The 22,184-nt window shown below is 35.6% G+C and overlaps 1 protein-coding gene across 5 annotated transcripts in view; it reads right to left on the bottom strand.

Moving 5' to 3' along the window:
- mical3a (microtubule associated monooxygenase, calponin and LIM domain containing 3a) overlaps nt 1–10,766 on the bottom strand; it is an 88,967-nt gene extending 78,201 nt beyond the window's left edge. For 2 of the 5 annotated variants that reach the window (XM_089116338.1, XM_089116339.1), the window contains exon 1: nt 10,328–10,764. The gene's annotated coding sequence lies outside the window, so the exon portion shown is untranslated. Of the gene's footprint in view, nt 1–10,327 lie in introns of all 5 variants that reach the window. The other 3 variants (XM_039664450.2, XM_089116340.1, XM_089116342.1) reach the window with 2 other exon arrangements.
- Nucleotides 10,767–22,184: the final 11,418 nt, after the last annotated feature.

Here is a 22,184-nt window from a genome sequence, read left to right as displayed (position 1 = left end):
CAAGCTCCAAAACACAGACTCTATCTGAGACACATACTTCATTATGAAAATATGCCACCACAGAAATGCTGTGCAAAGAAAACAAATGCTATATTATGTATGCAAATAAACAAGTTTATTTCTGAAAACTAATTTAAAAAGTTTATAGACCGTTTTTTTTTTAATAAATATGCACATGTTTGACCCATTTATTTGTCATCTAATTCAGACAATCATCTGAATGATCTCCTCTGTCTACATTGAATTACAGTATCTTGTCCAGACAAACTTGTTTTCACCTTTTTTCATTAAAGTAAATTAGATTCTTATGTGATATTTGTTGCTAAGGACTATATTTCTATTGCTTTAAAATAAATTGTATTATGCAATCGAGATATATTGATATTGTGAAAGTTGATGATTAATAAACATACGTGACTCTTTATCATGTAATTCCAAATGTACTTCAATTTTAATATCTTTTTTTAAGAAGCAAAGACACGCAAATATCACTTATGACCTTATGTGGCCTTACCCATTCATTTAAATATTTGGCTTCCTGCATTTATCTAGATATGTTCATATTTGAATAGTTATCCATAGAAGTGTGTGGTTGATAACAGACATTGGCAAACAGAATTAACCAATAATCAAAACACCAAGATTCATTTAACAAAACTTACCTGAATCATGTCCTACAAAATATTTTCGTTAAGTTTTAGCTTACGAAGCATCTGATTCTTAGCTGATCCATATAGAAGTAGGCCTACATCAAACAATTTATATATATATATATATATATATATATATATATATATAATCTTTTGCCACACATCTTTTGCACAACAACTACAAATCATGCAATAGCTACATTTCAAGGCAAAGGAAACAGTGAGTATTATATCCCCCAGCTCTCCAATCCATGTTATTATCAGGCTTTTAGACCTAAAATTCCTGATGCAGTAGTTACTTATTTTAGTACATTTTTGGAAAGAGGCATGATATCCAAAATTAGATGTTATGAGAAAGAAGCCAATCACAGCAATAGAAGGTTTGCTCATGCTCAGCCAGGTACAATGACATGCCCTATAGTAAAACTTGAAATGTATGATTCTTCAGTGTTGTTCAACTAAAGAATCTCATTCGTGAAATCCAGACACCAAAATGAAAGTAATTTCCATAATGCACTCATATTTGTTTATAAACTAGTTGCAATTGAGAGAAAAAGTCAAAATTGTGGTATAAAAAGTCACAATTTTACTATTCGGTGTTAGAAAAAACACTGCAAACTCAGAAATAATTGTAAGATATAAACTTCCAGTTGTGAGGGGGAAAAAAGGGTCAGAATTGAGATTTAAAAAAAAGTTGCAATTACCTTTTTTACTTTTTTATTCCGTGGCAGAAACAAGCTTCCACAACAATGTCAATTTCAAACGCAACAATTAAACATGTTTACTTTGACTGTTAGGTTTCATTAGAATTGTGAATTACACTAGACACACCTTTCACAGCCTGAAAATGGCTGAGGAAACGATCATATGTCATCTTACATATCATCTCTGATGAACAGAGTAAACAGAAGCTGTAGTTACTACGTGACAGCGCACAGTTTCCTGGTCTCAGAAACAGACAACAGGGCAGTAATCCCGTGAATACGGCATGCTGATCTAATCCCACGCGCTGTGGGTGGGGTTAACCCTTACTCGCTGGGTAAACAAGTCTCCAGACAGCAAAGAGGCAGGACCGTCACTGACCCAGACCTGCCACAGCCTTGGCTTTATGCGTTAATAATTGACAGCATACAGCTGCAACCCTATGAGATTGACAGTTAAAGGTGCTCTAAGCGATGTCGGGTGATGTGACTTCTTGTATTTTCAAAGAAAATGGAGGCAAGATAGACCCTCCCTCCTCCTCATAGACCCCCCAAACCCCACCCCCAGGGCTTTCTTGTCAGTTATTGGCTGGAACAGTTTGTTATGTTTTGTGGAGCGGGTTGCCGCAGTTTGTTTTTGTTGCCATTTGTGGAGCCTGGGTTGTCTGCGTGTTTAGGGGACAGGCAGCTAGCGGATAGTGAGGAGATGTTTGCTGTATGTGACAAAAAATGTTTGGGCCTAAAAAACGTGTGACATCGCTTAGAGCACCTTTAAATCAGTGAACATACAAGTGAGGAAGTTAGTCTCCTTAAAGGCACAATATGTAGTTTGTTTTTTTTCACCATAAGAGGACGCGGTTTCCAACAATAACAAAGGCGTAGGTTGATGACGCAGTGATGAGTTGAATGATGGGACTTTCTGTCAAGCTGATGGATCTAATAATGTTAATGGATGAGTGCAAACATTTTAACATTACAGTGCTATGAAGCAGGTCACGATTGCTAAAGAGACAGATATCACACGCGAGTCACACAGGTCAGTTTATTAGACAAATTAAACGTGAGGTAACGCAGCACTGCCTCACTTGGGCTAACGTTACACTATCACACTAAACAACATTTTAATGTGTGTTGAAAGTTATAATGTTATACTACGTGTTAGTTCATTTGCTATACGAAACTAGCAGTAATGTTAAGCTAGATCAACATTAAAATAACATACTGCCCATATTCTAACATTTCATCATTTTGAGCTAAGGTTATATAACATTGATTTGTTTTATGCTCACATGTCTAATAAAGCTGTCAAGGTGTGAGTCGTAAAGCTCTGTCAAATCCAAGTTAATCACAGATGTGGAGCTCTCGGAATCTCAAAAACGCCACGCTGATATTGATCCTCGTTTTAGTTCTGCTTGTTTGTCCCAAAGTCTTGCCAAGGTCTATGTTTGCAAGAAACAAGAACAGTGTGCCGCTAAAAGTTACGAATTACGCAGTCCACGTCTGTCGCCATGGTTACGTCATGGCTATGGCACTATAAACGCAAACCATAGATAGACAGTAAAATAAATGGACACAGCGACCCCACTGACTTCAACGGAGAAGACTGAAGCCTGATTATTGCACTTCCTGCCTGATGTCTGAGCGACTGCGCAGGCTCAAACTGAGCATGACGACAATCTGACAGCTAAAAATCTTCTAGTAGCTGTGCCAGGACAAATCTGAATCACAAAGTAATGGAGCATTTTATACATTGTCGTGTTTCTTTAGAAATAAATAATGAACAAGTTTTTGGACGCTTCAGATAAGTTATTCACTGTCAAAGTGGGATGCTAACAGCAGGTGAAGTTCTGCTACAATGGCGGCTCCCGCGAGGCTGATGGATTACCCCCTCGACGGAAACCGAGGATAGCGCGGATATTGCAACATTGACAGGCAACATTTTTTTCTGGGATGGCCACTTATTTAAAATTGGTATTTCTCTGAAATAAATAAATAAATATATATATATATATATATATATTAAAAAAAAACTACAATTTAGGTTACGTTAAATTAAATACCACTATTCAAAAAAATAATAATATTAATAATTATGGTCCTTTGCTGGGAATTCAATTACTTTACAAACTTATAAATTAAAAAAACTTTGACTTCTCCCACTTGACCACAATGATGTAATGATAGATCTAAAACAATATCAACATTTAAAAAGTAGATGGGAAGCAAATTCTCCACATATTTATGTTTGATAAACTTTTATAGCCAGTATAACCAGGTGCATATTAAAAAATGGGCAAGAGAATCAGTGATTAATTTTTGTAGTAATATTTTTTTTTTCTGTCGCTTCCAATAAATACGTATTTGAAACGGCAGTTTGCACTGCCATAGAGACAAATAGTTTAAAAGGGATTTAAACAGTATTGAGTGTTGTTTCCTCTTGTAATTAAATCTAATAATTATTATGATTCCAACATGACATTAATGCATCATGACATACCTGTGATTAACACCTTAACATTTAACAATCAAGCGAAGTGTTAAACAAATGCGGGAGTTCATGAGAAGAAACTGTCGTACTGGTTTGACAACTCATCTTCTGCAAACAAACTACATTCAGGCAGAAAGTTGTGTAAAGCTCCACATAATTTCAAATGCTGATATTGAAGTTCTACACACTCCCATCCATTTGCATGTTTTTTTATTTATTATTTGGCTGATTTCATTGAACATTTGGCTATAAATAGGAAGGAATGTACTATTCTCTGATAAAATACTTTTTTTTTTTTTTGTATTCATTCCACAGAGCTAAATTCAGATTGCAGACTCAAACTTTTGAGAAATGTTCTTTTTGGCCAAGCTTCTGTAGTTTGAAACCTTTCCATATCATAAATGGTACTTCAACATGTGATCTCTCGCACCTTTTAACAACGCCAAGGGACAGAAGACAGATTTCTCCTGAAGTGCTGGTTGAGGACCAACCTCCATGGTTCAAATCAAACATTTTAAGGAGGGAGGGGGAAAAAAAGTGCAAAACTGGCCTAAAGTCAACAGCTTACACCAACCGAGCAGAGGAAAAGGGTGGACTCAAAGTGTGAATGGAATACAAAATGGGCTTCAATAGGCCTGTAACCCAAAACTCTCAGACAGATGCTAAGCACTTCAATGGACTTGCATTAGAAGGAAAATAGACACATACCGAATTACATTATAATCCGACAGCAATTTTACAAACTATAGGTGATGGGTGGAAAAAAAGCTTATTTTGCGGAGTCAACAAGAGGACAACGGCAAAAATCTTGGAAACTGATCTTAAAAGGAAGACTGGCTCACTACTACCATCCCAAAAGCACTTATGAAAACAAAACAAAGGTGAAAAGTACAGTGACTCACATAGGAACGTTTCACACATCACCCACAGGATGAAGGTTCGTTTCAAGTTACTTGTCTGAGATAAGATACTTAAGTCCATCCATATTAAATAATTCATTTATTGCATTCAAATGACTCATTAAGAATGCTTAAATCACGCAATGATAAAACTCAATATATATAAAAAGAATGTTTCACAAATCTGATATAAAAACTCAAATAGACTTAGCCTAAGTTTAAAAGGGGTCATATTATAAAAATATGTTGGTAAAAAAAAAAACTCTGATACTATGAAAAACAGTCATTTTGAGAATTTCCACAACTGTATAATGTCAGTCAAATAGGTTAATTCAGCACGACCGTCCCAGTTAACCTATTAAAATACTATAGTACTTTTTTAAAATAAATTTAAAACACAAACAAACTAAAATCACCTGAAACTCATCAGTGTTTAGCTAACAACAACTTTAGATTAAGATTCTAAATCTAATAACAGGTAATGACTGGAGCATACACAATTAGATATCCAACATCAATTATGGTGCCAATATTAAATTTGGCGGGGAAAAAAAACAAAACATTATACATACAAAAACTATAACATGCTTGCTGACTCAAATCCAGCAAATCAAAATAATTTCCTCAAGACGAGAGTTCCCCAGCAAAAGTAGTGGCAAAGGAACCAACGCTTGCAGCCAAAACCAACAGAGCGATGACTGTATCACTGGGTCCTGAAGGAAATCACCATTGTGTCTCTCTGGACTCTTCCAAATAAACAGCTTGTGTGGAGAGTGGAGACGGTCGCTTAGGAGGTGTAGATGAGGTGGCAGTGAGAAGAAGGAAAAATCTTTTGCCAGTCACTTTGAAGTAAAACGTGGGCAGAGCGTGGCGGCACCCTGGCACTGTAGCATCTTATCAGAGTAAGACACACATACATGCAGGGAAATAGGCCGATCACAGTCAGAGTTTCTCACCTCTTCTGCTTGTTAAGATAAGGGCTAAACAAGGTCTGTGGGAACTTTAAAAACAGAAGTCAGCTTTAAAAAGTTAGTTTACCCAAAACAGAACCTTATTGTTTTCAAACCCTAATATCATTCCAAACCCATATGATCTTCTTTCTTCCATGATGGAACACAAAAGCAGGGTAGAAAAGAGCAAGCTGGGCTATATAAATCTTTCTGTGTACCATGCAAGTAAAAGCCATGGGGTTTGAACGACATGAGAGAGTAAATTATGTCAATTTAAATGGGTGAACTATCCCTTTAAAGACAAACAGTAAGCCTTTCAAGGAAACAAAAGGCCAAGTGAAAGGGGAAACATTCAGCAATGTTGTCATTGTCAACTAGCGCTGGATAGCCTACCTGAGGTAATGTGTTACACTATGCTAAACTGCATAATATCTCATTGTGAATACTTCATCGTTTATTCACAGGATACGACTGATTGCTTTCCGTATCCATCTTTTTTAACAAATCCTTGAAAAGGGGGTTTGACTTGTCAAACAGTGGAGGATTTTTTTTTTTACCTCGACGATTAACTTCTCTCTCTGCAATGCCATTTTAAATGCGCGAGACCTTTAAATTAGAATGGATTCTGATTGGTTGTCAGTGTTTTATCGTTGGACAGCTGGAAAAAAATCATTCTGAAAGTGATTCCAACGATATCGTTCCTCATATCTTTATTGTTATAGCTGTGGTGTGAACTCTGTTATTCTTAAATATGGAAAACGATTTTAGAATTATATCTTTATAGTTATCGTGCTTGGTGTGAACGGGCCTTAGCACTCCCCCTTGTCAGGTCACTTGATTGTAACACTAGGAAACGTTAAATAAAAAAGAGAGGTTCCTTAAAAGCCAAAAATACTTTTTTGACACTGATTGATCACCTTCTTTGGTTCAGGGGTCTTTTGAAAAACATTATTGAACATTCCTCAGTCCTAAACAAACATCCTTTTCACATTAATAAAATCACAAAGACATTTCAGTAGGAAGTTGGAACTACATTATTTTATTATCTAGCTTTTGAAGAGAACACAAATGTTAGGTTAGAATATCTAACATTACAATAATTACAACACAATAATGTCATAAAGCAAAAAAACAAACTGCCATGTTTCCCATTATTCCTGCAAAATAATAAAAGCAAACCATTTAAAACTGAACTTAAACAGTCACTGAAAAACACACCGGACTAACATCTCTGGCATCTTTTCTTTTGTGACTCATTAGATTCCAGAGATATTCAAAAATCAACAGACGCAGTTGCAGTAAGCTGGAGGAAGAGCAACAAAGTTCTCCTAATTTAAAACTAGTTTTATTAAATTAAAGCGTCCTGCAGAGAGAGCAGCGGCTGTTTTTTCCATTAGAGATCCAAGAGTCCTCTGCCAACCTAAAGACAACCTTACATCTTGCCATTACTTGCATTCATATAAACTTTACAACAATACACCCGGCCATGCGCTACGTGATCAAATTTTACATGAGTTTTAAAAAAAAGTGCATTGTGCATATATCGATAAAAAGCATTTGCTGCCAAATGATGCAATTTGCACCAAGCTAGTAAGATATTCTTATCTCTCTGATAGCACAAATACAAAAAAAATAAATAAATAATTCAGAAGCAAGAAAGATAGCCTAAGCCTTGATCAGTCTAGTGATTATTCTACTTTTTGAAACAAATCTGTAACCATTGCAAATTCATAACTTTAAAAAGATTGGGAATCTTTTAAAGGAGAAAATAAAATAATATGCGCACGTTTCAAGATCAAATGAATGATTTTTTTTTTTTTAGGAAAGATATTTTATTAACTATTAATTTAGCTGATGCTTTTATCCAAAGCGACTTACAATTGCTATATATGTCAGAGGTCGTACGCCTCTGGACTGGAGCAACTAGGGGTTAAGTGTCTTGCTCAGGGACACATTGGTGTCTCACAGTGGATTCGAATCCGGGTCTCTCACACCAATGCAAAGGCATGTGTCTTATCCACTGCGCCATCACCTCGTCCCATGTATGATATAAGATAGGCTATATAAATCAATGTTAAATAAAATAATCTTCATACATTACATACATAAATTCATGATCAATTTAAATTGTTATAACACACTAAAATCTAACACATTAACAGAAATGAACAGAATTACTTGCTCTCTTCACTGACAAGTGTACATGATTAAACTGATCACTTTAATTCCACTTCTGTGACATTTCCGTTACAACCTCTGGCAAAGCCAGTGCAGAATTTGAAAATAGAAAAATGATGGCAATAAATACCTGCAGCACCAAGACCTAAACAATACTGCCAAAAGTTGCAGACATCTCCTTTTATGGCCAATTCAGTGCCCACAGCATGATCTTTTACTGTCTGCCAGTTTGGATTCGGAAAGAAGAGCTCTTAAACACATCACCGGAGCTCCAAAAAGGTAAATGTTAACATTACTTAACTTTTGATTAAGCGTTCACAGTTGAGTAGATCTACCACACAGTCATTTCATTTCTGGTTCCCAATAAAAAAATAAAAATAAAAAACAGCCTCTCACACACTGCTGGTTGCTGTTAGAAAGTCAAACATCTAATCTAATCTAAGACTTGCCAAAATAATCAGCTGGGTTTGAGCTGAGTCAGCAAAAGAGTCTTTGTCTCTCTGGTTTCGCACTGACCTGACTATGAACTAAGCAACAAGGACGATCTAAAGTACAAAAGGAATTCATAATATCTTTATACCTTCTCAATAACATTATCATAACATTAAAATATGAAAATCTATGTTGAAATACTAAACATGCCTATAATAAACCTTTACTAATTGCATGTAAACAGCATGCATATCATGCAATGCATCAGACATCCGGATCAAATCAATAAAAAAACATTAGTGCCTAGGGCTGTCAAATGATTAATCGCATCCAAAATAAAAGTTTGTATTTACATAATATATGGGGGTGCACTGTAATTGTTTTATATATATAAATACACACACATGCTTGTATATAAGAAATATTTTCATGTATATACTGTATATAGATTTATATATAATTTATATTATATATAAATATAAATACTTTATATATAAATAATCTTTTTTTCTTAAATATACGTGCATGTGTGTGTATTAAATAATTATACACAGTGCACAAACTTTCATTTTGGATGAGATTAATCACGATTAATCGTTTGACAGTCCTATTAGTGCCCCACATATAACCAAGGTCATTCATAGGGTGAAAAAAAGGCCTTTGCCCAAAATAGAAATATGGGTCAGCAAGACAGAGGTCAGATTAAAGAGTCTCAGTCAAAGCCAAGTTGTACATTTATCTTATGAGTGGTCATGGGCAAACATCACTGCATTATGAGATTATCAGAAGCAAAGGTGATGACGCAACAGTAACCTTCACTAAGGGGTTTAGTTCAGTATGGCCATACATATTTCTCCCTAAAAGACCAGAGGAATCGTGCATTGGAATGCAGCAGTCTAAATAAGCACATCCATAATTCATTAAGATAATACAACACATTTACATGAGAAGTGTGTTGTTTTTGTACATCAACATACAGATGAGTTATTGTACATCTAAATAGTTAGTCCCACATGTCAAGTACACTGACTAACGAGTTATTTAATACTGTGAATTCAAGCTGTGAAACACAAAAGAGGTAAGGCATTTTGACAGACTCAAGTCACCATTCGCTTTCACTGTATGGAAAAGAAGCAATGTATGGGAATGGTGACTCAGCCTGTCATTCAGCCTAGACCTATTTTAGCTTTCCAGAAATAAACAAATATGTGTTTGCAACAACATGGAGATGAGTGGACCATTTTTATTTAAGGGTGAACTATTACATGTTATAATAAAATGTAAACAAACGTTTGGTTCGCTGGAATAACGTTACACGACGAAAAACTTAGCCTAAATAATACATGACGACAGGATTTTCATCTTATTCTAATGTTGGTCACTGTGTCAAAAGATTTAACTATTTATATCCGTAGAGAATTTGATGCATACACGATCTGAACGATTCGCTCAGGAATCGGACTGAATTGGACCGAGCCGTAGAGGTTAACAACTCACTGATTCGAAGACCCCGAGAAGAGAGGAATAGATCTTTTCAAACATTTCTGATAGCTACGCAATGAACCGATAATTGATCTGACACTGTAACGTTAGAGAGCATATGTAACGTTAGTGAACCGAGGATTTGACAGATGGGACAAAATGTATTGTTACTTTAACACCAGGTCCAGGCAGAATCGCTGAAATGTTGCAAATAAAATGTTCTGGGATTGGGAACGGATTTATGAGAACAGAGAAATGAATTACATGTGTCATGCAAATGACTTTGTTATGAGCTGAACCATGAATGAATGACCTGAACCAAACTGAACTGGGTCACATGATTAAAAAAAAAACATTAAACATAAATTATGGCATGTTTAAAAAAAGAATAATAACATAAAGGCAATTCAATCGGTTTTTGGACCGGTTCTTTGAAACGAACTGTTCAAAAGAACCGGTTCGGTGAGAAGAATCGGACTTCCCACCACCAGACAGTCAGCAAACTAGTATTCCTTTCTAAACAACAATCACCGCAGTCGATGCTTACCTTTATTTCATGGATCCTTACAATCAACAATGACACGCGTTTGCCTGTGCACGTCTCCAGAACTAATTTCAAAACGATGACATACTATTATTCCACGTGTCCGCCTTGAAGTCGTTTCCAAAATCCCACACCAGCGTAAAACATTTTTAACCGAAAGCCGCAGGTACTAGTTCAGTCCGCCTGGCTGTGTCCGTTCATACGTTCATACTGCAGCACCAGAAAGGCGCTAATGCGAGAGAAAAGGAGGATCCCACACCATTGAGCAGAGGGGGGGAGGAAACAGATCCTACGGGATTTTTTTCCTAACGAATAAACAGGCACGTGAGAGATGATTATAGTCCGCAAGGCAATAAAGTATAACTGCGTTTACGTTGGATTTATTCCGCAGTGTTTCACTGAAGCGCACGGCGGTTAAGAAAGAACACAACTTGGCTCCACTCCCCCTACTTTTGGCAGCAATGGGCGGTACACTGCCAAGGTTTAATCTGATTGGTTTCCTCAATTTGACGTCACCAGGCAAGGTCGTTCACAGGTTTTGGGACTCCTCATTTTTATAATCTGTTCAGTGTTTTAAGACCACATCTATTTCTTTATTTCTGTCGTTATTGACATCGACAAATTAAGATGAAATGATAAAAGGGTTATTTAAAAGAGAAATGGCATGCTATTAGAAAATATAATCTCTGAATTAATGGCCATATTATTGATGTTCATTATTATTTATTTATTTATTTATTTTAAGGTAAATGTGGTACATTTGAACTAATATGTATCACCATACTTCCCAATCATTAATTACAGCACATTAAGACAATTGTTTTGTAAAAGTGCAAGTATTGCCTGTATAGTAAGTGACTATTAATACACACTTTCATTTTTTTTTCATAATTTATTTGATATGTTTTGAGACAGTTTGTTTTAAGAAGTTTCAAAGAGTTACAATTTTTTTAGTAAAGTTAAAAAAATATTTAAGTAGGTTATCGATTTTTTTATTAAGTATTTATTTTGTATTTATAGCCTACATAAGCTCACTGTATTAATTAATAATGTATCATTATTGCGTGAAATTTGTGTCAGGTGACTCCGCGTGGGAGGGGCTCCCAAATCAAATTCTGCTTCAGGCCCCTAAAAGGCTCGGGCCAGCTCCGGCACAGCTAAACAGATATCTTTTGAATGTGATTTGAATGCTGTAGGAGCACATCTGATCTCTTCTGGAAGCTGGTTCCAGCTGCGGCTGGCATAATAGCTACAAGCAAACTCTCCATGCTTAGAGTGAACTCTTGGTATTTCTAGCTGATGTGATCCTAATGATTTGAGTGATCTGTTAGGTTTATCCTCAGTGAGCTTATTTGCAATATATTGAGGTCCTAGGCCATTGAATGATTTATATACCAGTAATAAAACTTTCAAATCAATCCTAAATGAAACTGGGAGCCAGTGTAAAGACATGAGGACTGGTGTGATACCTTCATATGTTCTGGTCCTGCTCAGAATCCTGGCAGCGTTCTGTATGAGCTGCAATGGTCTTTTTGGGAAGACCTGCTAAATCGAACCCTAACCCTACTGGTGATAAAAGTATGCACAAGTTTCTCTAAGTCCAGATTGGAAACAAAGCGTCTAATTCTTGCAATATTTTTCAGATGGTAGTAGGCTGATTTAGATATGACTACTGAAACTAAGGTCTGACTCTAGAGACACCAAGATTCCTGACTTGATTTTTAGTTGTTTGACCCTAGCGTCAAGTATGCATTCACCTTGAGAACTTCATCTTTGTTTCCAAATGCAATGACTTCAATTTTGTCTTTGTTTAACTGAAGAAAGTTTTGGCACATCCAACTGTTTACTACATCAATGCATTGGCACAGGGAGTCAATGGGGCTGTAGTTGTTAGGTAATAGGGCTAAGTGGAGCTTTGTGTTGTCTGCAGCTGTGGTTAGCAATTTGGTTCTTTCTCATTATTTGGCTCATTGGGAGCATATCTATACAGGTTGAACAGGATTGGCGCAATAATTGAGCCTTGAGGGACTCAAGTCATGGATGTCCATTCAGACTTCGCATAATAACCTCTCCCTTCTAGGTATGACCTGAACCATTTTAGGACTATCCCAGAAATCCCACCCAGTTTTCCAGCCTGTCAAGATGTATTGTGATCGACAGTGTCAAATGCAGCACTGAGGTCGAGTAGTACCAACACGGATAATTTGCCTGTATTAGTATTTAAGCGAATATCGTTTATTATCTTTATGAGCGCTGTCTCTGTGTTGTGATGCGATCGGAAACCAGATTGAAAATTGTCAAAGTATCCATTCAAGCTTGTGTTCGGCTGATTGAAGACAACTTTTTCAATGGTCTTGCGAAAGGAAGATTTGAGATCAGTCTATAGCCACTTTAGATTGCTCTTTTTCAGGAGGGGCTTGACAACAACTGCAGTTTTCAGGGCGTTTGGAAAACTCCTAAGTGAGGCATTTACCACTTCCAAGAGATCTGCTTCTAAACAGTTGAACACACTTTTGAAAAAAGATGCAACTCAAGGGTGTGCTGATCACCTTTCTGATGTTATTGATTTTCTCACTGAAGAAAGAAGCAAACTCACTGCACTTGCTGTCTGAGAGCATTTCTCTGGGAATCTGGCTTGAGGGTTTGTCAGTCTCTCTACAGTAGCAAAAAGAGTGTGTGTGTTGTTTAAGTTGCTGTTTATAATATATGAGAAGAAAGTCTATCTAGCTTTGCCTACTTCCATATGAAAAGCATGGATGCTGAAGATGTTATAATGGACTACATGTTTTGTCTTTCGCCACTGCGCTCTGCTTTTCTGCATTGTCTCGTCATGTTTTGCACAGCTGTTGAGTTTCAAGGTGCTTTTTGTTTGTCCACTCTTCTTCCTGACGTTCACAGGAGCAATAACATCAATTACACTCATAACTTTTGAGTTAAAGAGATCAAGAAAATCAACAGTCAGCAGATATGCTTGGCCTTCATATAGTACACTAGTGTTCTCATTTAAGCATCTCTTCTTGACAGATACAAATCTAGCTTCAATTCAGTGCTGAAGTTTGACTTATGAAGTATGAAAAAAGTCTTGAAAACAAATTATTTTAAATGTGCCTTAGAAAAAAAAAACATTGCTGGTGTGTATCTTGAGCAAAAACAATGGCTGATATGCCAGTGCAAGTTGCTTTTATCAAACATGCAGTTTAGTCTGGGACTATAGTAGGCTTAAACCTTGTCTGTGAAACAGTGCAAATGTGTCATTCAGCAAAAAAAGCTCTGTCTGGACAGGGAGCAGACAATGTTGTATACTGTATGTGGCAATTTAAACAGCAGTGGTTATGGGTTCACTAAACCACTATGAGCCTCTGTGATTTTACCCAGTCTTTTAGAGTTATAAATGCAAGCTGGTTGAGAAAATTGAGTATCCCTTCATCCAACCAGTGTGGGGGGGAAAAGCAGATTGGTTCCTTGATCATTCTGTATGGTTTTTTTTAAAACCAACCAAATACAGGCCCAGAAAAGGCGAGGACATCTTATAAAAGTTGTATTTATTTTTCTGACAGACTTAAAACAATTAAGTTAAGATCTGGAACTTTTAAAAAAGACAATTGAATAAATAAACATTGCTGAAGACTGTATGACTTGTTTTTCTTCCACAAAAAAAAAAAAAAAAAAAAAGATAATTTTAGAAAAGGCAAGGAAAGACTGCTGGGAAATCATTGCTCCAAAGATGCAAACTGAAACTAATATGAACATGTTTTGTACTGAAATAAGCAATTGGTATCTATTATATATACACACACACACATATATATATATATATATAAAGAGTTCAGATGCAAAAGCCTCTAAGTGCCATTTGAAATTTTCTTCTAAAATTATAATTTTTATCGAGCTTGTATATTTAAGTTCAGTAATTTCACTTAAATGGCAATGAATATTACCTATTAATTGTCATTTAAGTGAAATTAAATATACAAGCTCGATAAAAATTGTCATTTTAGAAGAAAATTTCAAATGGCATTTGAGGCTTTTGCATCTGAACTCTTCATATATATATATATATATATATATATATATAATCTGTCATGTAACCTTTCTATGTGATGGAGGAGAACATTGATTGCTCTTGAACATGATGCAAAGGGACAAACACAAGATAGCAATGTAAAAATATCCACTTATCTGTTGATGTACAAACTGTTTGAGGTGTTTGTGGGTACATGATTGTATACCTTTAAATGGAAAGCACTGTTCCTGTCTTTGAGTGTTGAATAATACATCAGCTCCACAGCAACACTCACTGAACACCCACTTAAAGTGTGATTGCAGAACCTTAAAGGTGAAATGCGTAACTTTTTTAAATTACATCTGCTATTATGATTTGATAGATTCAGAGTAGGATTCAGGATTCAGTGCTATAAAATTCAGTAACATCTACCAGAACAGTAACAGAGCGTGCATATGAGCCAAAAGTTCTCCCAAGGGTATGCTATATATATATATATATATATATATATATATATATATATATATATATACTGTATATGCTATATATATAAGTATATATATATATATATATATATATATATATATATATATACTTATATGCTATATATATACTATATATATATATATATATATATATATATATATATATATATGCTATATATATATATGCTATATATATATATATAAGTTTTTTATGAAGTACATAGATTCCAGTGCAGATGGTTTTAGTTTATCTCTCTATGTTGAGCAAGAGTATCAACCACAGCTTTAGCCTCCTTCTGTGTTATGCCACATTAAATCTGCCGTCCATCAAAACAAGCTGTTGTGGACATCTTTCTTTACCCATCTCCATATATATATATATATATATATGTGTGTGTGTGTGTGTGTGTGTGTGTGTGTGTGTGTGTTATATGATATTATAATTAAATAATCAATGATCAATGCACACACAATTTAACACAATGATTATTACTTTTGTATAGTAATATATGGCTTTTAAAAAGTAATATTGCTTTTAAGTAATATAATAATTATATTAAAGTAATAGAATTACTATAAGTAAGTAATATAGGCTATGGCTTTTAAAATAAATTATATAATTTGTTGAAAACTTTGTGGTCAGTATGTTTTGTTTATTAATGAATATAGAGTAAGGATACATTAAATTGATCAAAAGTGACTGTAGACCTTTTAATATAATATTAAAACAGGAGAAAATATTTTAAATTGTAATCATTTTTCATTGTTTTTTACTGTATGTTTGATTAATAAATGCAGCCTTGGTGAGCATAAGATACTTATTTCAAAAACTTTTGAACAGTATTGTGTATAATACAACCATTTCACATCTCCATAATCTTTAATCTTTAATCTTCACCTTCAAATTTACCACTGGAAGAGACTTACAATCCCACTTAAATATACTTCACCTCTGGAAAGATGAATGTGTATTTAAAATGGGTCATTTATTTAGAAGAAATATGAAATTATTTTTGAATTTTGAGTTTTCTAGACTGAGAAAAGCCAGAAAATGTATTTTTGAAAGACAACAACTCCCAGAATGCACTTGCTTCGCTGCCCTAGGAGGCCACGCCTATACCGGTAACAAAGCACAGTAGTTAAACAACAAGTCTAGGCTACTAGCGAGTCTCCATGATGAGTCTGCCTGAAAATGTGTTTCAAGATCGCCCAAAATGTCCGGGATTCAGCTTTTGCATTCTACAGTCGCCATTCATTATGTTTACTGTGGCGAGAAGGACGACTGAGGGGAGAACGGCGCGAGGCCAGTGGCGTGATTACCGATGAGCGACACCCGTGAGACGCATCGGTCTCGTATCTCTCACAGAAGAGTGGGAATTTTCTTATCAATGTTAAAACACACATTAACCGATCACTTGTGTAGCGTTCATTTAAACACTACATTCAGATTCACCAATCGGAATGAATTCCCTTAGATTGAAACAAAAGCTGTGCATGTAAACAATGTGACTGCAGAAAGCAAAAGCTGAATCCCGGACATCGATGGCCTGACAAGTCTGGGGAAAAGAGGATGGTAACCCCTACTACTCAGCTTTCTCCACAGAACAAAAGCCTGCTAGCTTAGCTTCCAAAAAAAGATGGCTGACACTATGTGTACATTCTGTGAGTGATATCCCACCCTCTTTGGGCGGGTTGAAAAATGCAGAACGGCCCCTACTGACCGTAGTCTTTAGTCTCTGGCAAAAAATCCTTCCATGATGCAAAATGATGATTTTTGCGTCATTGGAGGATTATTTCCAGACAAAAAAAATACATAAATCTCACGTCTCAGGGGGATATGAGGGTGGAAAGCATGGTAATTCGAAAATACTACAGGTTAAATACAAAGTTTAATGCTAAATCCTGAAGTATCCCTTCAAATTTAAGCATTTCTCCTTTTCCAGATTGATTTACAGTGTGCTCCCAGATCCTGGCAAGATAGCGGAGTTCACACTGCTAACTGTGTGCTTGTCCAGAAAATGTGAAAAGAACATTCTTTAGGAGTGAAGTCGTTTAGAAAGATAGCAGCAAATACTCTAGAATCCTAAACGCAGTTTCGGGGTACTCTAAAATGCAATAAAGTGCAGGCATTAAAAAGTTAGATCCTAAGTTAGATTTTTGTATATCCAATGATGCTTGCTTATACAAAACTAGGTTGCTAGGTCATTGCTAGGGTGATTGCTTACTTATATGTCTCTCATCTCTCCAGTTTAAATCTATTTTTGATTTATTTGTTATTAATCATTGATCACCAAGAAATTAACAGGGACGAGTTACATTCCAAAATGTAATAAATTGGGTTAGTGGTTTGTTCAAATCTCAAAACCTGGATGACTACAAATACTTTGTCAGCACTAACTAATTAGGTCAATATTGCACATAGAAGGAAAACCGAAGGGCTTTCATCCTAAAATCTAAATACGAGCAAGTTAAAAGCTAGACTTCTCAGACTAGACATATAATTCATGTGATGACAGTCTACATCTGTTTAGTATTACGGCACAAAGAAAATAATTCACAGAAGAGAATCTAAACACACCGATTCCACAAAGAAATGACTTAATCTACAGTTCAGAGAGAAAGAAAAGCCTGTGTTCCTGGAAAACAAAGAAGCCCAACATAACCATAAACAAAGGCTCTGTCATTTATATTGAAACCATGGACCAACAGATGCTACAATATATACAGATGCAATGTGATTTACTGAGGACATATAAAATATGAATTCACTGTAAAAAAAAAAAAAAAAAATATATATATATATATATATATATATATTTCCAAGATTTGTTATCACAACATTTTTTATTTCGTCAAATCAACTTTAATAATTATTTAAATTATTGAATTAAATTATTCTCCTTCATATTGTATTAACTCACTTTTTCTAGTTCAATCAACTTAAAATTTGAAGGCAACCAGGTTACTTAATATTTTGTTTACAGTGTTATATGAAAAAACTGCAATAGAATGATTCAATCAGAGACAAAGCAGACCATTTAAATGATATTTCAATAGTCATTTTTGTGCTTTGACCTTGTGTTTGTATCCATATAAGTTGTTACCAGTTAGCAAGATTTAGCAGAAATTGTTAGAAAACTTTTCTCAAATTCAGTTACCCGTAATATCCGGTTGTCTGTCAATATCTGGGACAAATTCAAATAAGTAATTTTAAGATCAAATTGAAGTTGCAATCTTAAAGCACTGATCACACATATACCTTACATGTTAATACAATATATAGTTTCATTAGCTATAGCTCTCTCTCTCTTGCTCTTTTCTCTTTAGATTTTTCTGTACTTCACCAACAATTCTTTCAAATGATCAATCAGATCTTACAAAACTCTAATAGTCTGATTCATGCATAAATTGATATAGGTTCCGATCTCTCTGCAATATAACAACACTGTATCTCTCCTCCATCACAAGGACATTCCACATATGGATGTTCCACAGCAAAACGGGGTGACCCAGAATTGAGCTTCTAGTCGGCACATTTACTAATTAAAGGGAGAAAACAAGGCCCGATTCCTCCATCACAACTGAAAAAACGTTGCAGGCGAAGAGCCATTATGAAAAGCTAATTGGAGCCCGGGAAGCACGCATCCCACTGAGACTCCATCCTAGGTTATGACAACGAATCTGCAGGGATCCACCCATAATATTCCAGATGGGGATTCTAATATCTGTGATTGTGTGCATTTGGAGCCCTGTTGTATTAGCATCGCACGCTAGCACTTGCAGCATCTCATATCTACATGAATATGTAATGATGTCATCAGTCACAACAAAGCAGCCAGAAAGGATGGCTCTTATTTATTCTACAGCATACAACTGAATCAAAGCAAAGAAGCCAAGTCAATAACACTTACTTAAATCTCTCAGCTGCTGGGAAGAGTATGTTTATCTTAAGCTTTATCTGCTCTCTTTTCCTTTCCCTCTTCCTCCCCTTCTCACAACAGCAAGATACAGGCTGGACCAGTGCTGGTTGTCATGGTTACTGGAAGGGGAATGTGTCACATGACCAGGAGGGAGCGCAAAAGCAGGCGATGGCCCCTCCTCCCTGCAATATCACTGGTTTACAAAGAAAATCCTCCCTGCGAAGACACATTGGGCGTCTTGAGGAGGTGGGTGTGGATCTGAGGTTGAGTTTGAACGTCTCTACTGTGTGCACACGCCTTACGTGCACAAAATGTACCAGCAGCAGGGAGCCAGGATACAAAAATAACACACCAACAAGGCGGCCAGGCATTCCTGCACCCTCCCAAGTGTGGCAGCTTGACCCGCTGGCCATGAGCAGGCACTCCTGTCAAGGGGTTATTTTAAGTCACTATACAGACACTGGACAGATGCAACGGTGTTATTCACTGCGCTAGCGGTCGAGTGTGAGATTTGTGAGATACTATATGATGCGTGCAAATGTAGGCAGCACAGTTATGAAAAGCAGCATACTGTAACCTTCATATGCTGCATAGCTGTGTTTTTATATGTGGTATGATTGGGTTATGTATGGGTGAATCAAAACTGTCAAGGTATTGTTGAAGCCTGTTTTTAGGCCTAATACAATTGTTTGTTTGTTTGTTTTTTTTTTAAAAAAAGCACAACTTAAAAGTTTCATTACTGATACACAAAATTCTGCATTCTTTAACTTATAGTTATAATATTATTTAATATGATTAAAATTATTTAAACAATCACATAATATTTAAATTATTGTAAATAGTTTGTTGTTGTGAATCGTTAATCCGTAGTATATTTTTAATAAATATAAATTTTTTAAAGAATGATAAAATACAAATAAATAAAAAAATGATTACAATATAGTGACTTTTTTTTAAACTTTTGACCAATTAAAAAGCAGAATAATTATTTTTTTAAACAATTTAAATAGTATTCTGAATAGTGCATCAGTTTACATACATGTAAACTAAGATTAATAATTAATGTTGAGAATAACCCTAAATTAATGATAAATCACTTTTGAGAATAATGACAGCTTTAAAAAAAATAATTAGAATAATGAATTGAGAAAAAGCAAGTGTAAAAAAGTAATCATTGTAAAAAGTTATTTGACCAATATATTTTTACACTGCTTTAACTCATCAAATTAAGTGAAGCATTATTTATATTTTTTAATGGAGTCATACAAGATTCAACATTGAAGGTCTGAGTCTGGTCTCTGTTTGTTTAGTCTGAATGGCAGTATGGGAACTAAAAGAATAACTGTTTCAGGGAACAGTAATGACTTAGTATATGAGCTTGTTGCTCAATTGACATGCAGTTATCTGGTGAAATGGCCATTCTTTTTAGGACAAATTGTGATATCATGATTTGTCCGGCCTGTAACTATAAATCAGCGATTATTCTTTTATCAGACAATGATAAGTCAGAGTTGTGGGCAGAATTACCTGTTACAATAGGCCTTCTGAATGAGCTCTTTATATTAGAACAGACTTTTCAACCCATAACAAGAGTGAAGATAAGAAAAAAATTTACATGGGACAAAATGCTAAAAAAAGACATGAAGATTAAGTTAAAGTGCTGCAATTATATGATGCCACAGGTTTGTGGTTCTTTTTACAGGCAGAAAAAAATGAACTGTGGTCAGAATGTAGAGCTGTTAAAGTCATTTAAATGCCTCACTAAAAACAGGGGGGAAAAGACATAACACAACTGTTCGCTTCACACTTAAAGCTTGAGTGTTTAGGAAGTGGCTTTCTGACTGCACAAACTCATAAAATATATGGCTATGGTATTCATATTGTAGTGGGACCATTGTGGGTTCTGATCAGTCCAGAGTTGTGAAACAGTAAGGATACACTCTAAAAAATGCTGGGTTGTTTTAACCCAACTTTGGGTCAAATATGGACTAACCCAGCCGTTGGGTTAAATTTTTACATTACATTTTTAACCCAACATTTCGGGTTTGTCCATATTTGACCCAAAATTGGGTTAAAACAACCCAGCATTTTTTAGAGTGTATGAGGGACTGTTTTTTTGTTTTCCAAATACAGTGAGAAATCCAGATCACCCGGCCTGTCAGGGTTTATTTGTTCAACATTGACTTATTTCCTGACTACTTACCAAATAGAAACATAAATGGAGACGAAGTATGATTTATTTGACTTTAAATAATGTGATAAAAATGCAAGAAGAGCCCATAGCGTGATAGAGAGACATAAACTATCACTGTTGTTTGGGTCAATTATTGGTCATTATATAAAAAAATTTGATATTGCCAAAATGGGTCAATCAGAATAAATATTTCAGCGAGCCGTAATACATTAAAGGTCCCCTGACATTAAATTTTCACTTTTTTAACACTATATCCCCATAGCCTGTATATGGTCCCCAAGTGGCTAGAAATTTAAATCGGTGTAAAATGAGCTTCGGCTATCTTTCTCTGCCTTTGAGAAAATGAAAGCTCCGACGGGCTGATCTTGAATGTCCTACGTATGACGTCATATGGAGGACAGGTAACCCTTTCTCTGCTTTGCCCGGCCAGAGAATTTGGTTCGCCGTGAGAAAATGAGCTGGTACGTATGACGTCATATGGAGGACAGGTAACCCTTTCTCTGCTTTGCCCGGCCAGAGAATTTGGTTCGCCGTGAGAAAATGAGCTGGAAGTACGATTTGAGTTTTTCCTCGAGAGATATCATTTCTGATGTGTAGCCTAATTGTTCAAGTTCAGACGGGTAGTCTTCCTCTCAAAATCGTTCAATACTGTTTATGCATCAGTAACTCAGGCCAGTGACTAAAATATCAACTTCACATAATTTCTTTTAGTAGGATGAAAATAATCCTATTTAAATTGTGAACAAATTATATACAGAAAGCGATCAAAGAACATCTTTCCATACAGCACAAGTTTATCTGGACATCTCGTTATGAAATCAATGACGCACATTACTGCACAACGACGCTCTTATATGTACATCATCGTGTTTGCATTGGTGAAATCATTAGAGAGAGTGCAGAAACTGCATTGCAATGATACAACCTTCATTCTCGCGATCAACAGACTGTCCTCTGCTTGCTCAATGCTTATCATGGCACCATATTATGAGATGGGAATATACTGTAGACCTAAATTCTTTAAAAACTTCTCACGATTCATTAATCTCGATAGCTGAAATAGTAAAAACGTATAATAGCTGTAAGTAAAAATGTATAATAGCTGTAGTAAAAGTATTCGAGAGAGTTTCACATGTAACAATTACATATGCAAGCATGCCAGCCAATCACAGCAGTGGCCGGTTCCACTGAATCCCACAGCAGACACGCCCCTTCAAACAGAGCGTTCAAATCACTCTAGGAAAAACAACTTTTAGTT

The sequence above is a fragment of the Pimephales promelas genome, chromosome 10 (genome assembly GCF_988280905.1).
Source record: "Pimephales promelas chromosome 10, fPimPro1.hap1.1, whole genome shotgun sequence".
In the NCBI taxonomy this organism is placed as follows: Eukaryota; Metazoa; Chordata; class Actinopteri; order Cypriniformes; family Leuciscidae; genus Pimephales; species Pimephales promelas.
This window is presented reverse-complemented; position numbering and strand designations above follow the sequence as displayed.